Here is a 13052-nt window from a genome sequence, read left to right as displayed (position 1 = left end):
AAGTGTTCTAAAGTTGTATACTTAACTCTCGTGTTTAGGAGAGTTGTGCCTTAAGCAGAGACACTGTGTCTTCCCATATTAACAGGGACTTGATGAAATTAACGTCTAAATGACCCCTCACTTGCTCTGGTGCTCTTGGGAGGTGTTGATCTTTGGGGGATTTAAATACTCCGAAATTACCATCTCTTTTAAGGGTCTGAGCGGTGGTGCAGAGGGTTAAGGCGTACCTGTTATGCCAGTTGCTGGAAGGCTTCTGTGCTGGCTAGGGTTCGAGTCTCCTGGTGGGAAAGTGTTCTAAAGTTGTATACTTAACTCTCGTGTTTAGGAGAGTTGTGCCTTAAGCAGAGACACTGTGTCTTCCCATATTAACAGGGACTTGATGAAATTAACGTCTAAATGACCCCTCACTTGCTCTGGTGCTCTTGGGAGGTGTTGATCTTTGGGGGATTTAAATACTCCGAAATTACCATCTCTTTTAAGGGTCTGAGCGGTGGTGCAGAGGGTTAAGGCGTACCTGTTATGCCAGTTGCTGGAAGGCTTCTGTGCTGGCTAGGGTTCGAGTCTCCTGGTGGGAAAGTGTTCTAAAGTTGTATACTTAACTCTCGTGTTTAGGAGAGTTGTGCCTTAAGCAGAGACACTGTGTCTTCCCATATTAACAGGGACTTGATGAAATTAACGTCTAAATGACCCCTCACTTGCTCTGGTGCTCTTGGGAGGTGTTGATCTTTGGGGGATTTAAATACTCCGAAATTACCATCTCTTTTAAGGGTCTGAGCGGTGGTGCAGAGGGTTAAGGCGTACCTGTTATGCCAGTTGCTGGAAGGCTTCTGTGCTGGCTAGGGTTCGAGTCTCCTGGTGGGAAAGTGTTCTAAAGTTGTATACTTAACTCTCGTGTTTAGGAGAGTTGTGCCTTAAGCAGAGACACTGTGTCTTCCCATATTAACAGGGACTTGATGAAATTAACGTCTAAATGACCCCTCACTTGCTCTGGTGCTCTTGGGAGGTGTTGATCTTTGGGGGATTTAAATACTCCGAAATTACCATCTCTTTTAAGGGTCTGAGCGGTGGTGCAGAGGGTTAAGGCGTACCTGTTATGCCAGTTGCTGGAAGGCTTCTGTGCTGGCTAGGGTTCGAGTCTCCTGGTGGGAAAGTGTTCTAAAGTTGTATACTTAACTCTCGTGTTTAGGAGAGTTGTGCCTTAAGCAGAGACACTGTGTCTTCCCATATTAACAGGGACTTGATGAAATTAACGTCTAAATGACCCCTCACTTGCTCTGGTGCTCTTGGGAGGTGTTGATCTTTGGGGGATTTAAATACTCCGAAATTACCATCTCTTTTAAGGGTCTGAGCGGTGGTGCAGAGGGTTAAGGCGTACCTGTTATGCCAGTTGCTGGAAGGCTTCTGTGCTGGCTAGGGTTCGAGTCTCCTGGTGGGAAAGTGTTCTAAAGTTGTATACTTAACTCTCGTGTTTAGGAGAGTTGTGCCTTAAGCAGAGACACTGTGTCTTCCCATATTAACAGGGACTTGATGAAATTAACGTCTAAATGACCCCTCACTTGCTCTGGTGCTCTTGGGAGGTGTTGATCTTTGGGGGATTTAAATACTCCGAAATTACCATCTCTTTTAAGGGTCTGAGCGGTGGTGCAGAGGGTTAAGGCGTACCTGTTATGCCAGTTGCTGGAAGGCTTCTGTGCTGGCTAGGGTTCGAGTCTCCTGGTGGGAAAGTGTTCTAAAGTTGTATATATATATATATATATATATATATATATATATATATATATATATATATATATATATATGTCGTACCTAGAAGCCAGAACGCACTTCTCAGCCTACTATGCAAGGCCCGATTTACCTAATAAGCCAAGTTTTCATGAATTAATATATTTTCCTTATGAAATGATAAAGCTACCCATTTCATTATGTATGAGGTAAAAAAAAAATTATTGGAGTTAAAATTAACGTAGATATATGCCCGAACCTAACCAACCCTACCTAACCAAACCTAACCTATCTTTATAGGTTAGGTAGCCGAAAAAGTTAGGTTAGGTTAGGTTAGGTAGGTTAGGTAGTCGAAAAACAATTAATTCATGAAAACTTGGCTTATTAGGCAAATTGGGCCTTGCATAGTAGGCTGAGAAGTGAGTTCTGGCTACTAGGTACGACATATGTCTATATATATATATATATATATATATATATATATATATATATATATATATATATATATATATATATATATATATATATATATATATATATATATATAATAAAATAAAATAAAATAAAATAAAATGTTTATTTAGGTAAGGTACATACATACAATAAATTTTTACAAAGATTGGTTGACTTATAGGTAGAGCTAGTACATACAATGCCTAAAGCCACTATTACGCAAAGCGTTTCAGGCATGATAAATTTAAATGACAAGCTTAATACTAATTGATCATAATGAGTAGAATGAAAACAAGAAATGAAAACACAGATGAAAAAGCAGCACAAATACAATTATGTCGACAAACAGCGCTCTTTAAAAAAAAAAACAGATATTGGTTGACAATAGAAGGGTAAGGTAGGTTACAGGGAATTTATTAGGTATAGCTTCGTTTTTAACTTAAACTGGTTGAGAGAGGTACAGTCTTTAACATAGTTGGGAAGGTCATTCCACATTCTTGGCCCCTTGATTTGTAGAGCATTTCTAGTTTGATTAAGTCGTACTCTGGGAATATCAAAACTGTATTTATTTGCTTAGTCTTGTTTATATTTTTGTTTTGTATTTCTATATCTCTTGTTTTGTATAGTCCATGTTTATATGTTTTTTCTTTAATCTCATTTATTACCTAGGTTGCCTAGCCTAGCCATACTCCCTTACTCCATTGTAACCCTGTAAGCCCCTTGTAAGCTACTTTTTTTTTTTTTTTTTTTTTTTTTGTTATTCATTTTGTGTTTGTTTTGTACAGTATTGTGTACATATTTTTCCCAATTTTATAGCTTATTTCTACCTTGTAATTTGCCTTTCTTTCCTTGTTTTTCCTGCAATCAGCTTTTTTTATGCAGACAAGTATAGACCCAGAACTTAACCTCTTATCCACTATCTATGACAATAATCACTTTAATGATCTAAATTGCAGATATTTTGCAGCACATGATGTAAACAATGTATAACTCATAATCACAATATCTCTGTAATCAATTTGAACGTTAGATCCCTAGGTAAACACTTCGATGATGTTAGTGCCTTGATTGAAACTATTGACAACAAATTCTCTTTTATTATACTTACTGAAACATGGTTGAAAGAGGATACTACTCAACTCTTTAACATGCCTAACTACTCAGCTATTCACAACTGTCGTCAACTTCAGAGAGGTGGTGGCACTGCTCTTTACTACCACCAAGAACTAACATGCTTAAAAGAAATTAGAACTAGAGACTGCTATGGGGAGTATATCTTCGCCAGCTTCAGAGTCAAGGGTGCCGAGTCTGTCCTGTCTGTGGATGCAGTTTATAGAATTCCTAACACTGATGTGTCCGAATTCAACTCAAACCTTAGAAAACTAATACTTGATAACAGACTGAACAAAAACCACCTAATTATCGCAGGGGACTTTAATATTGACCTCTGCGAGGCAGAACACCCTACTGCTGTTAGCTTCCTCAACTGTATGAATTCCTGCTTCCTCATACCCTTAATCACTAGACCTACTAGAATCACTGATAGCACTGCCACGACTCTAGATCACATCTGGACAAACATAACCTCTCCGCTTACTTCAGGTATAATCACTGATAGCACTACAGACCATTACCCCACATTTCTCTTAACTAACATTAGCAAACCACCTCTTGAGTCAAGAGAGATACGTTTTAGACTGCACAATGAAACTGCTATAGACAATTTTATAACTGCTGCTGATAATGTCAACTGGGAGTCTGAGTTAGGTAACATAGAGGACATCAACCTAGCAGTGCAATCTTTTCTTCAAAAAACTCTTAGCCTTTATAATACCCACTGTCCTATGCTTACAAAACAAGTCACAACCAAAAGACTTAACAATCCCTGGCTTACAAAGGGAATACTTAAATCTATTAATAAAAAACATGACCTTGAGAAGAAGTATAGGTTAGGAATTGTCTCCAAAGAATTCTCAAAGAATTACTCATTATTGCTATCTAAGATAATTAGACGAGCCAAAACTAAATACTACGAAGATAAATTTACCCAAATAAAGAGCAACATTAAACAAACTTGGAGCACAATCTCACAAATATTGGGATTAAAGATGTCTTTAAATAACAAACTGACTCTCCTGTCTAATAACGATGGTCAGCTTTCAGCCTCTGATTCTGCTATTGAGTTCAATAGGTTCTTCTCTTCCATTGGTTCATCCATTGCAAATGATATTCCATCTTCCAGTACTGACATTAAGGACTATCTTACAGTTAACTATCCACAGTCTCTGTACCTAAAGCCTATTAATTCCACTGACGTCAATGAGATAATCCTTTTCCTTAAAACCAAGTCTGGTGCCCTTGAGGAGATACCAACTTTAATTTACAAAAAAGCCTCCAGATCTTTAGCCCCTGCTATTGCTTTGCTCTTCAACAAGTCACTTGAACTCCAAACCTTTCCAGATATTCTAGAAAAAGCGAGAGTAACGCCTGTCCACAAATGTGGTGATCTCACAGATGTTAACAACTACAGACCTATATCAATCCTGCCAAACTTGTCAACAAATTTTGAAAAACTACTCATATCTAGTTTTTGAAATTTTTTTGAAAAACTACTCATATCTAGTTTTCTCATATCTCATATTGCAGCTTTACTCATATCTAGCCAAAGTCAATATACTTAGCCCTTGCCAATATGGCTTCAGACCCAAAAAAACACTAACGATGCACTTATTAGTATGCTTAACTCGATTCATACAGCTCTTGATAAAAATGAGTTCCCTGTTGGGTTATTTGTGGACCTGAGTAAAGCTTTTGATACTGTCAACCACCAAAACCTTCTTCTTAAATTACATCATTATGGAGTCAGAGGACACTCCCTACAATACCTCAAATCCTACCTTACTGACATGCTCCAATATGTTTCTGTGAATAATACAATTTCTCCCACCCTACCCATCAACATTGGTGTTCCTCAGGGCAGCACACATGGCCCTCTCCTCTTTCTCATCTACATTAATGACCTTCCAAATGCCTCCCAACACCTCAAACCAATTCTATTTGCTGACGACACAACCTTCATTTACTCCAGTCCTGACCCCCTTGCTCTAAATGCCACAGTAAATACTGAGCTAAATAAAGTCCATCTTTGGCTAACTGCCAACAAACTCACCCTTAACATTGACAAAACTTTCTATATTCTGTTTGGCAATAAATCCTCTAATCAAATAAATCTCAAAATAAACAATACCCAAATTTGTAACAAATTAGATGGCAAATTCCTTGGCATTCTCATTGACCACAAGCTGAATTTCCAGGGACACATTCTAAATATATCAAAAAAAGTTTCAAAAACTGTGGGCATTCTTTCTAAGATCAGATATTATGTACCACACCCTGCCCTGGTGGCTCTCTATTACTCCCTTATCTATCCATATCTCAACTATGGTATTTGTGCTTGGGGCTCTACTACCCAAAATCACTTACGTCCTCTAATTACTCAACACAAAGCTGCTATTAGGACAATATCCAACTCTGGCCCCAGACATCACTCGGTACCCGTACTCAAATCTCTGAATATGTTAGACATTAACCTTCTCGAACGCTCATCCGCTCCTGACGACCCTGCTGCCCCTCCAACTTTATCAGCTGCTCCTTGAGCCCACAACATCCCTAACATGATGTAACAACCCCAGAAGGCAGCTAAGTACCCAGTGACTCGAACGCTCATCCGCTCCTGACGACCCTGCTGCCCCTCCAACTTTATCAGCTGCTCCTTGAGCCCACAACATCCCTAACATGATGTAACAACCCCAGAAGGCAGCTAAGTACCCAGTGACCTAAATGTGACCGAAATATTCGACAAAACCTAACCTACTAGCTCATCTCGACCTCATTAGTGTTGCTCCCTGGAGGAAGCTAACCTGACGTTTGCTGCTGCCATATCAACGAGTCTACCTCATCTGCTGCATACATCTCTGCTGCTACCATGCCAAACAATTCTAAGCTCGGCAAGGCCGTAAAGAATGATAGCACACCTATCAGGATGAACCCAACCAGCCAAGCTAGCAACAGGAATAATGCGGCTGTCTCCCCCTTAGTGGCTACCGGGGGGAGTACCGACCCTCCCTGCGTCAACAATAACAAACCTTCCCAGCTGATTGAAGCGTCGTCACTGACTCGAGCCTTACAACAGTTATGTAACCATATGGAGCAACTTAAACGAGCTGCCTCCCCATGTTCTGACTTTAAGCGTCTCGCTGATAATCCATGGCTCAGATTATTGACTCAAATACATGATGACCAAAATTCTATAATCAGAGAGCAGTCGGACCTGATAATGAAGCTTCAGAGTGATGCTTTGGCCATGCACAAGATTAACCAAGATCTGTCTGCCAGAGTCGGCCACCTCGAACAGGAATTAAGCTCTCTTCAGATCTCGATTACTAACTTTAAACCAGCAGAAACCTCTAAGAAGCAAGAAGAGATGCTACAAAAGTTAGAGAACCATTTTAACTCCCTACAACAGCAACACGCTGCAACCCAAGACGAATCAGACCAACTTAAGCTCCTTGATTCTGTCATCATCTCATCACATGATTTTCCCCATGAAACTGACAGAGAAGACTGTACTGCCATCGTGATCCAGGAATTGCGTACTAAGTTGAATTATTCAATCGAAGCAAGAGACATTAAGTCAGCTTATAGAGTGGGTACCAAATCATCTGGTACAAACAACAGAAAGATAAGGGTGAAGTTAGATAGCTGCTCCCGCAAGTCAGACCTTATCACTACTGCAGTCACTAGGAAATCCAATGTTTATGTGAACGAATGTCTTACCAGATTCAGACAAAATCTCTTATTTAAACTACGTGGAATTCGCAAAAGATCCACTGCTATTAAACATTGTTTTGTGCGCGATGGTAAAATAATAGCTAGGAAGACTGACTCTGGAAAAACTTATGTCATAACCACTGAAGCACACCTCACTTCTTTCGTGGATGACTGTGGGATATCAGCTGAATAACCAGAACATAATTTGTAGTCTCACATACAACCAAAGTGTACTTAAGCTTTGCCTTTCCTTTCCAAAGGTGTTTATTTTTATTTTTATTTTATTTTTTTTATTTTTTTTTGTTTGTCATCTTTGCCTGTTTTATACTCTTAATTATTTGTTCTTAGTTAATCCCCTTATCACTAAACCTAGGGCTTTTTATTACCCTGTTAATTAACCATTACTAAGCTAATTATCTTCAAGATCATTTATTTTATGATTATTATTTTTCTTATTACTTTTTATTTTACATTTATATTGTCAGTCTCTACTGATTTTTTGTTTTTTATTTTATGTAACTTCTGTGTCCTCCCTGGCTATCTATTGGATCTTTATTTTACTTCTAAATTGTTACTATTTTATTGTATTTGCTTTTATTCTTGTGTTTTGCTTTATCGTGTATCTTGTATCGTGATCTCTCTGCATCTCTATGCACACTGATATTGATCCTGATCAAAATCTTCTGTCTCATATCTACACCAACCAGCACATTGATCATCATTATTGCAAGTATTTCACAGCACACCAGGCTAAAAACAAACTTCAAAATAGCACCTATCTATCAGTTTATAACCAAAATGTTAGATCACTTGGTAAACATTTTGACGATTTAAATGCATTACTCACAGCAATAGATACTAACCTATCGTTCATTATTTTAACAGAAACTTGGCTAAATAAAGACTATACCGAACTTACAACTTAGCTGGTTATAAAGCCATTCATAACTGTAGGCCTAATAAAAAAGGTGGTGGCACAGCTATATATTACCGAGATACATTTATCTGCAACAGTGTTATTAGTGACAGAGATGACTACTGTGAATATACTTTTGCTCAGTTTACAATTAAATCCCTTAAATCCTCTTTGACTATTGGAGCCATCTATAGATTTCCCAATACTAACATAGCTTCTTTCTCAGACAACCTAAGGAATCTTATTATAAACAACAATCTCAACAAAAACCACATCATTCTGGGAGGAGATTTTAATATTGACCTGGGTCAACAAAATTGCTCTCAAGTTGACTATTTCCTTAACAGCATGAACTCCTGTATGCTAATCCCCACAATCACCAAACCTACCCGAGTCACTCAAACATCAGCCACTACCTTGGACCACATATGGACAAACATAACAGCTCCCCTTGTATCTGGTATAATCTACGACAGAACAACTGACCACTATCCTACCTTTCTCATAGCGAACATGGACATAACACCACCAAAAAGCAAGAAACTTTCATTTAGGCTACACAGTTAATCAGCTTTTGACAATCTTACAGAGGCACTTTACAATATTAACTGGGATTCTGAATTCAATAATACCCATGATATAAATTCATTAGCTAACCTCTTCCTCTCCAAAACTCTAAGCCTCTACAACCTTCATTGCCAAGCAAGTAACTGACAAAAGATTAAACAATCCATGGCTCACAAGTGGCATTCTCAACTCAATCAACAAGAAACATGAATATGAAAAGAAAGTTAGGATTGGCCAAGTTTCAAAGGAAGTAGCTAAAAGGTACTCATCAATGCTTACCAGTATCATAAGAAAGGCAAAACTTGCATATTATGTGAATAGATTCAATGAAGCAAAAGGCAACATGAAGAGCACTTGGAAAACTATCTCTAGTATCCTAGGAACTAAACAACACTCACATAACCAAATAAAACTCTACAAGGATGGGGATATACTGGCAACTGATTTAGAAATGGCAAATGAATTTAATAGTTTCTTTTCATCGGTTGGTGCTAATCTTGCCAGTAAAATCCCACAGACTCAGACACATATTAACACATATCTCTCAGGCAGCTATCTAAACTCTCTTCTCCTTTCACCAATCAGCCCGGCAGATGTTGTGTACATCATACATTCTCTAAAAACCAAGGCAGGGAACACCAGTGAAATTCCGTCCATTGTGTACAAGAGAGCCTCCCATGCCCTTCCCATAGCACTACTGTTCAACAAATCTATAGAGTATCACACCTTCCCTGATATCCTCAAAAAAGCAAGAGTAACGCCAGTCCATAAAGGAGGCAATCCGGCGGACATAAACAATTATAGACCAATATCAAATCTACCCATTCTATCAAAAATATTTGAAAAAATTATTTACAAACAGCTCTATTCCTACCTCGTAAAATTCAACATACTCAGCCCCTGCCAGTTTGGCTTCCGGTCCCAAAAGAGCACCAACGATGCAATCATTAGTCTCCTTGACATTATCTACTCAGCCCTTGACAAAAATGAGTTTCCGATTGGACTCTTCATTGACCTAAGAAAAGCCTTTGATACTGTTAATCACAACTACCTCTTACTTAAACTCCAGTATTATGGAATCCGAGGCCTTGCCCTTGACTACATCCGATCCTATCTTAGTGACAGACACCAATATGTAACCATCAATGATACAACTTCTTCCACTCTACCAATTACGGTTGGAGTTCCACAGGGCAGCATCTTAGGACCTCTTCTATTTCTTATATATATAAACGATCTGCCTAATGTCTCTAATATTCTCAAACCTATATTGTTTGCTGACGATACTACCCTTATCTACTCAAACCTCAATCCACATACACTAATACTGTTGTGAATAATGAATTAAAAAAAGTCCACTTATGGATGTCAACGAACAAACTAACATTAAACATCGAAAAGACTTACTACATCTTATTTGGAAGCAAATCATCAAATGCAAATCAGCTACAGATAGACAACATTAACATCAGTAATAAAAATGATGGCAAGTTTCTTGGCCTATTCCTAGACAAGAGACTCAACTTCAGCACTCACATTCAACACATAACTAAGAAAGTCTCTAAGACAGTTGGTATACTCTCCAAAATCAGATATTATGTTCCTAACTCTGCTCTCCTCTCACTATATTATGCACTAATCTACCCCTATCTTAATTATGGTATCTGTGCATGGGGGTCTACCACTGCAAACCACCTTAAGCCCATCATCACACAGCAAAAATCTGCTATCAGAATAATAACTAACTCTGCTTTCAGACAACACTCAGCTCCCTTGTTTAAATCCCTAAACTTGCTAAATATTAACTCCCTCCACACATTCTCTTGTGTCAACTACATTTACAAAACCCTGTTCTTAAATGCAAACCATGCTCTGAAACTCTCCCTGGACAGATGTAATAGGACCCATTATCACCACACCAGAAATAAATATCTCTTTGATATCCCCAGGGTCAAACTTAATCTGTGTAAACACTCTATGCAAATTAAGGGACCTAGTCTATGGAACTCACTCCCTAGTGAATTGAAAAACTGTAAAACTTTTGCCTTATTTAAAAGCAAAACCAAAAAGTACCTAACTTCATCTTCTTAGTTTCCTACACTGAGCTTTAAATTTGCTCTGTACCTAGTGTTACCCAATCTCCTAATTTTTATGTAATATCAAACAACCTTATCATTGTGTTCATTGCTGTCTTGTTTTATGTGCTAGCCATATGCTGTATTGTGACTACCAATTTTTGTCAACTACCATTCAAGCTGTCATTGCAATCAATCTTATATTGTTTCTGCTGTATTGTGCCTACCAATTTGTTGTCAACTACCATTTTAAGCTGTCATTGCAATCAATCTTAGCTACCTATGTGCTTTAATATACTGTACCTACAATTTTCTCTCATCTCTTTTTTTTTTTTCATTTCATGTAATCTGTTATCATTTTTTTGTCTATAAATTTTGCAAGTATTTACCTCCTTAAAATTTTCTTAGATTAAGGACCTGCCCGAAACGCTGCGTGTGCTAGTGGCTTTACAAGACTGTAATTACCATATTTGTATCCTCACATTCCTTATGTACATTCTTGTATATGCATAAATAAATAAATAAATAAATAAATAAGTCACTGCACATTCTCTCATGTGTATTATACATATATAAAACGCTAAACTATAATGCCAATCCTGATCTCAAAAGCTTCATAGAAGGTTGTAACAGAACCCATGATATATATATATATATATATATATATATATATATATATATATATATATATATATATATATATATATATATATATATATATATATATATATATATATATATATATATATATATATATATATATATATATATATATATATATATATATGTCGTACCTGGTAGCCAGAATGCACTTCTCAGCCTACTATGCAAGGCCCGATTTGCCTAATAAGCCAAGTTTTCATGAATTAATTGTTTTTCGACTACCTAACCTAACCTAACTTTTTCGGCCACCTAACCTAACCTAACCTATAAAGATAGGTTAGGTTAGGTTAGGTAGGGTTGGTTAGGTTCGATCATATATCTAAGTTAATTTTAACTCCAATAAAAAAAAATTGACCTCATACATAATGAAATGGGTAGCTTTATCATTTCATAAATACAAAATTAGAGAAAATATATTAATTTATGAAAACTTGGCTTATTAGGCAAATCGGGCCTTGCATAGTAGGCTGAGAAGTGCGTTCTGGCTACTAGGTACAACATACATATATATATATATATATATATATATATATATATATATATATATATATATATATATATATATATATATATATATATATATATGTCGTACCTAATAGCCAGAACTCACTTCTTGGCCTAGTATGCAAGGCCCGATTTGCCTAATAAGCCAAGTTTTCATGAATTAATGTTTTTTCTACTACCTAACCTACCTAACCTAACCTAACCTAACTTTTTCCGCTTCCTAACCCAACCTAACCTATAAAGATAGGTTAGGTTAGGTTAGGTGGGGTCGGTTAGGTTCGGTCATATATCTACGATAATTTTAACTCTAATAAAAAAAAATTGACCTCATACATAATGAAATGGTTAGCTTTATCATTTCATAAGAAAAAAAATAGAGAAAATATATTAATTCAGGAAAACTTGGCTTATTAGGCAAATCGGGCCTTGCATAGTAGGCTGAGAATTGCGTTCTGGCTACTAGGTACGACATATATATATATATATATATATATATATATATATATATATATATATATATATATATATATATATATATATATATATATATATATATATATATATGTCGTACCTAGTAGCCAGAACTCATTTTTTGGCCTACTATTCAGGGCCCGATTTGCCTTATAAGCCAAGTTTTCCTGAATTAATATATTTTTTCTAATTTTTTTCTTATGAAATGATAAAGCTACCCATTTCATTATGTATGAGGTCAATTTTTTTTTATTGGAGTTAAAATTAACGTAGATATATGACCGAACCTAACCAACCCTACCTAACCTAACCTAACCTATATTTATAGGTAAGGTTAGGTTAGGTAGCCAAAAAAAGCTAGGTTAGGTTAGGTTAGGTAGGTTAGGTAGACGAAAAAACATTAATTCATGAAAACTTGTCTTATTAGGCAAATCGGGCCTTGAATAGTAGGCTGAGAAGTGCGTTCTGGCTATTAGGTACGACATATATATATATATATATATATATATATATATATATATATATATATATATATATCTGAAAACTCACACCCCAGAAGTGACTCGAACCCATACTCCCAGGAGCAACGCAACTGGTATGTACAGGGACGCCTTAATCCACTTGACCATCACGACCGGACATAAGGAAGTGATAGCCGAGGCTATTTGAACCACTTTCCCGCTGGCACTCGGATGGTAATCTTGGGCATAGCATTTTATCAAATCACCTCATTCTTTGGGGCGCACGTGAGGAACACAAATGCAAACAAGCCTGAATGGTCCCCAGGACTATATACAACTGAAAACTCACACCCCAGAAGTGACTCGAACCCATACTCCCAGGAGCAACGC

The sequence above is a fragment of the Procambarus clarkii genome, chromosome 35, assembly GCF_040958095.1.
Source record: "Procambarus clarkii isolate CNS0578487 chromosome 35, FALCON_Pclarkii_2.0, whole genome shotgun sequence".
NCBI classification, from domain to species: Eukaryota; Metazoa; Arthropoda; class Malacostraca; order Decapoda; family Cambaridae; genus Procambarus; species Procambarus clarkii.
Note: the sequence above shows the minus strand (reverse complement) of the source record.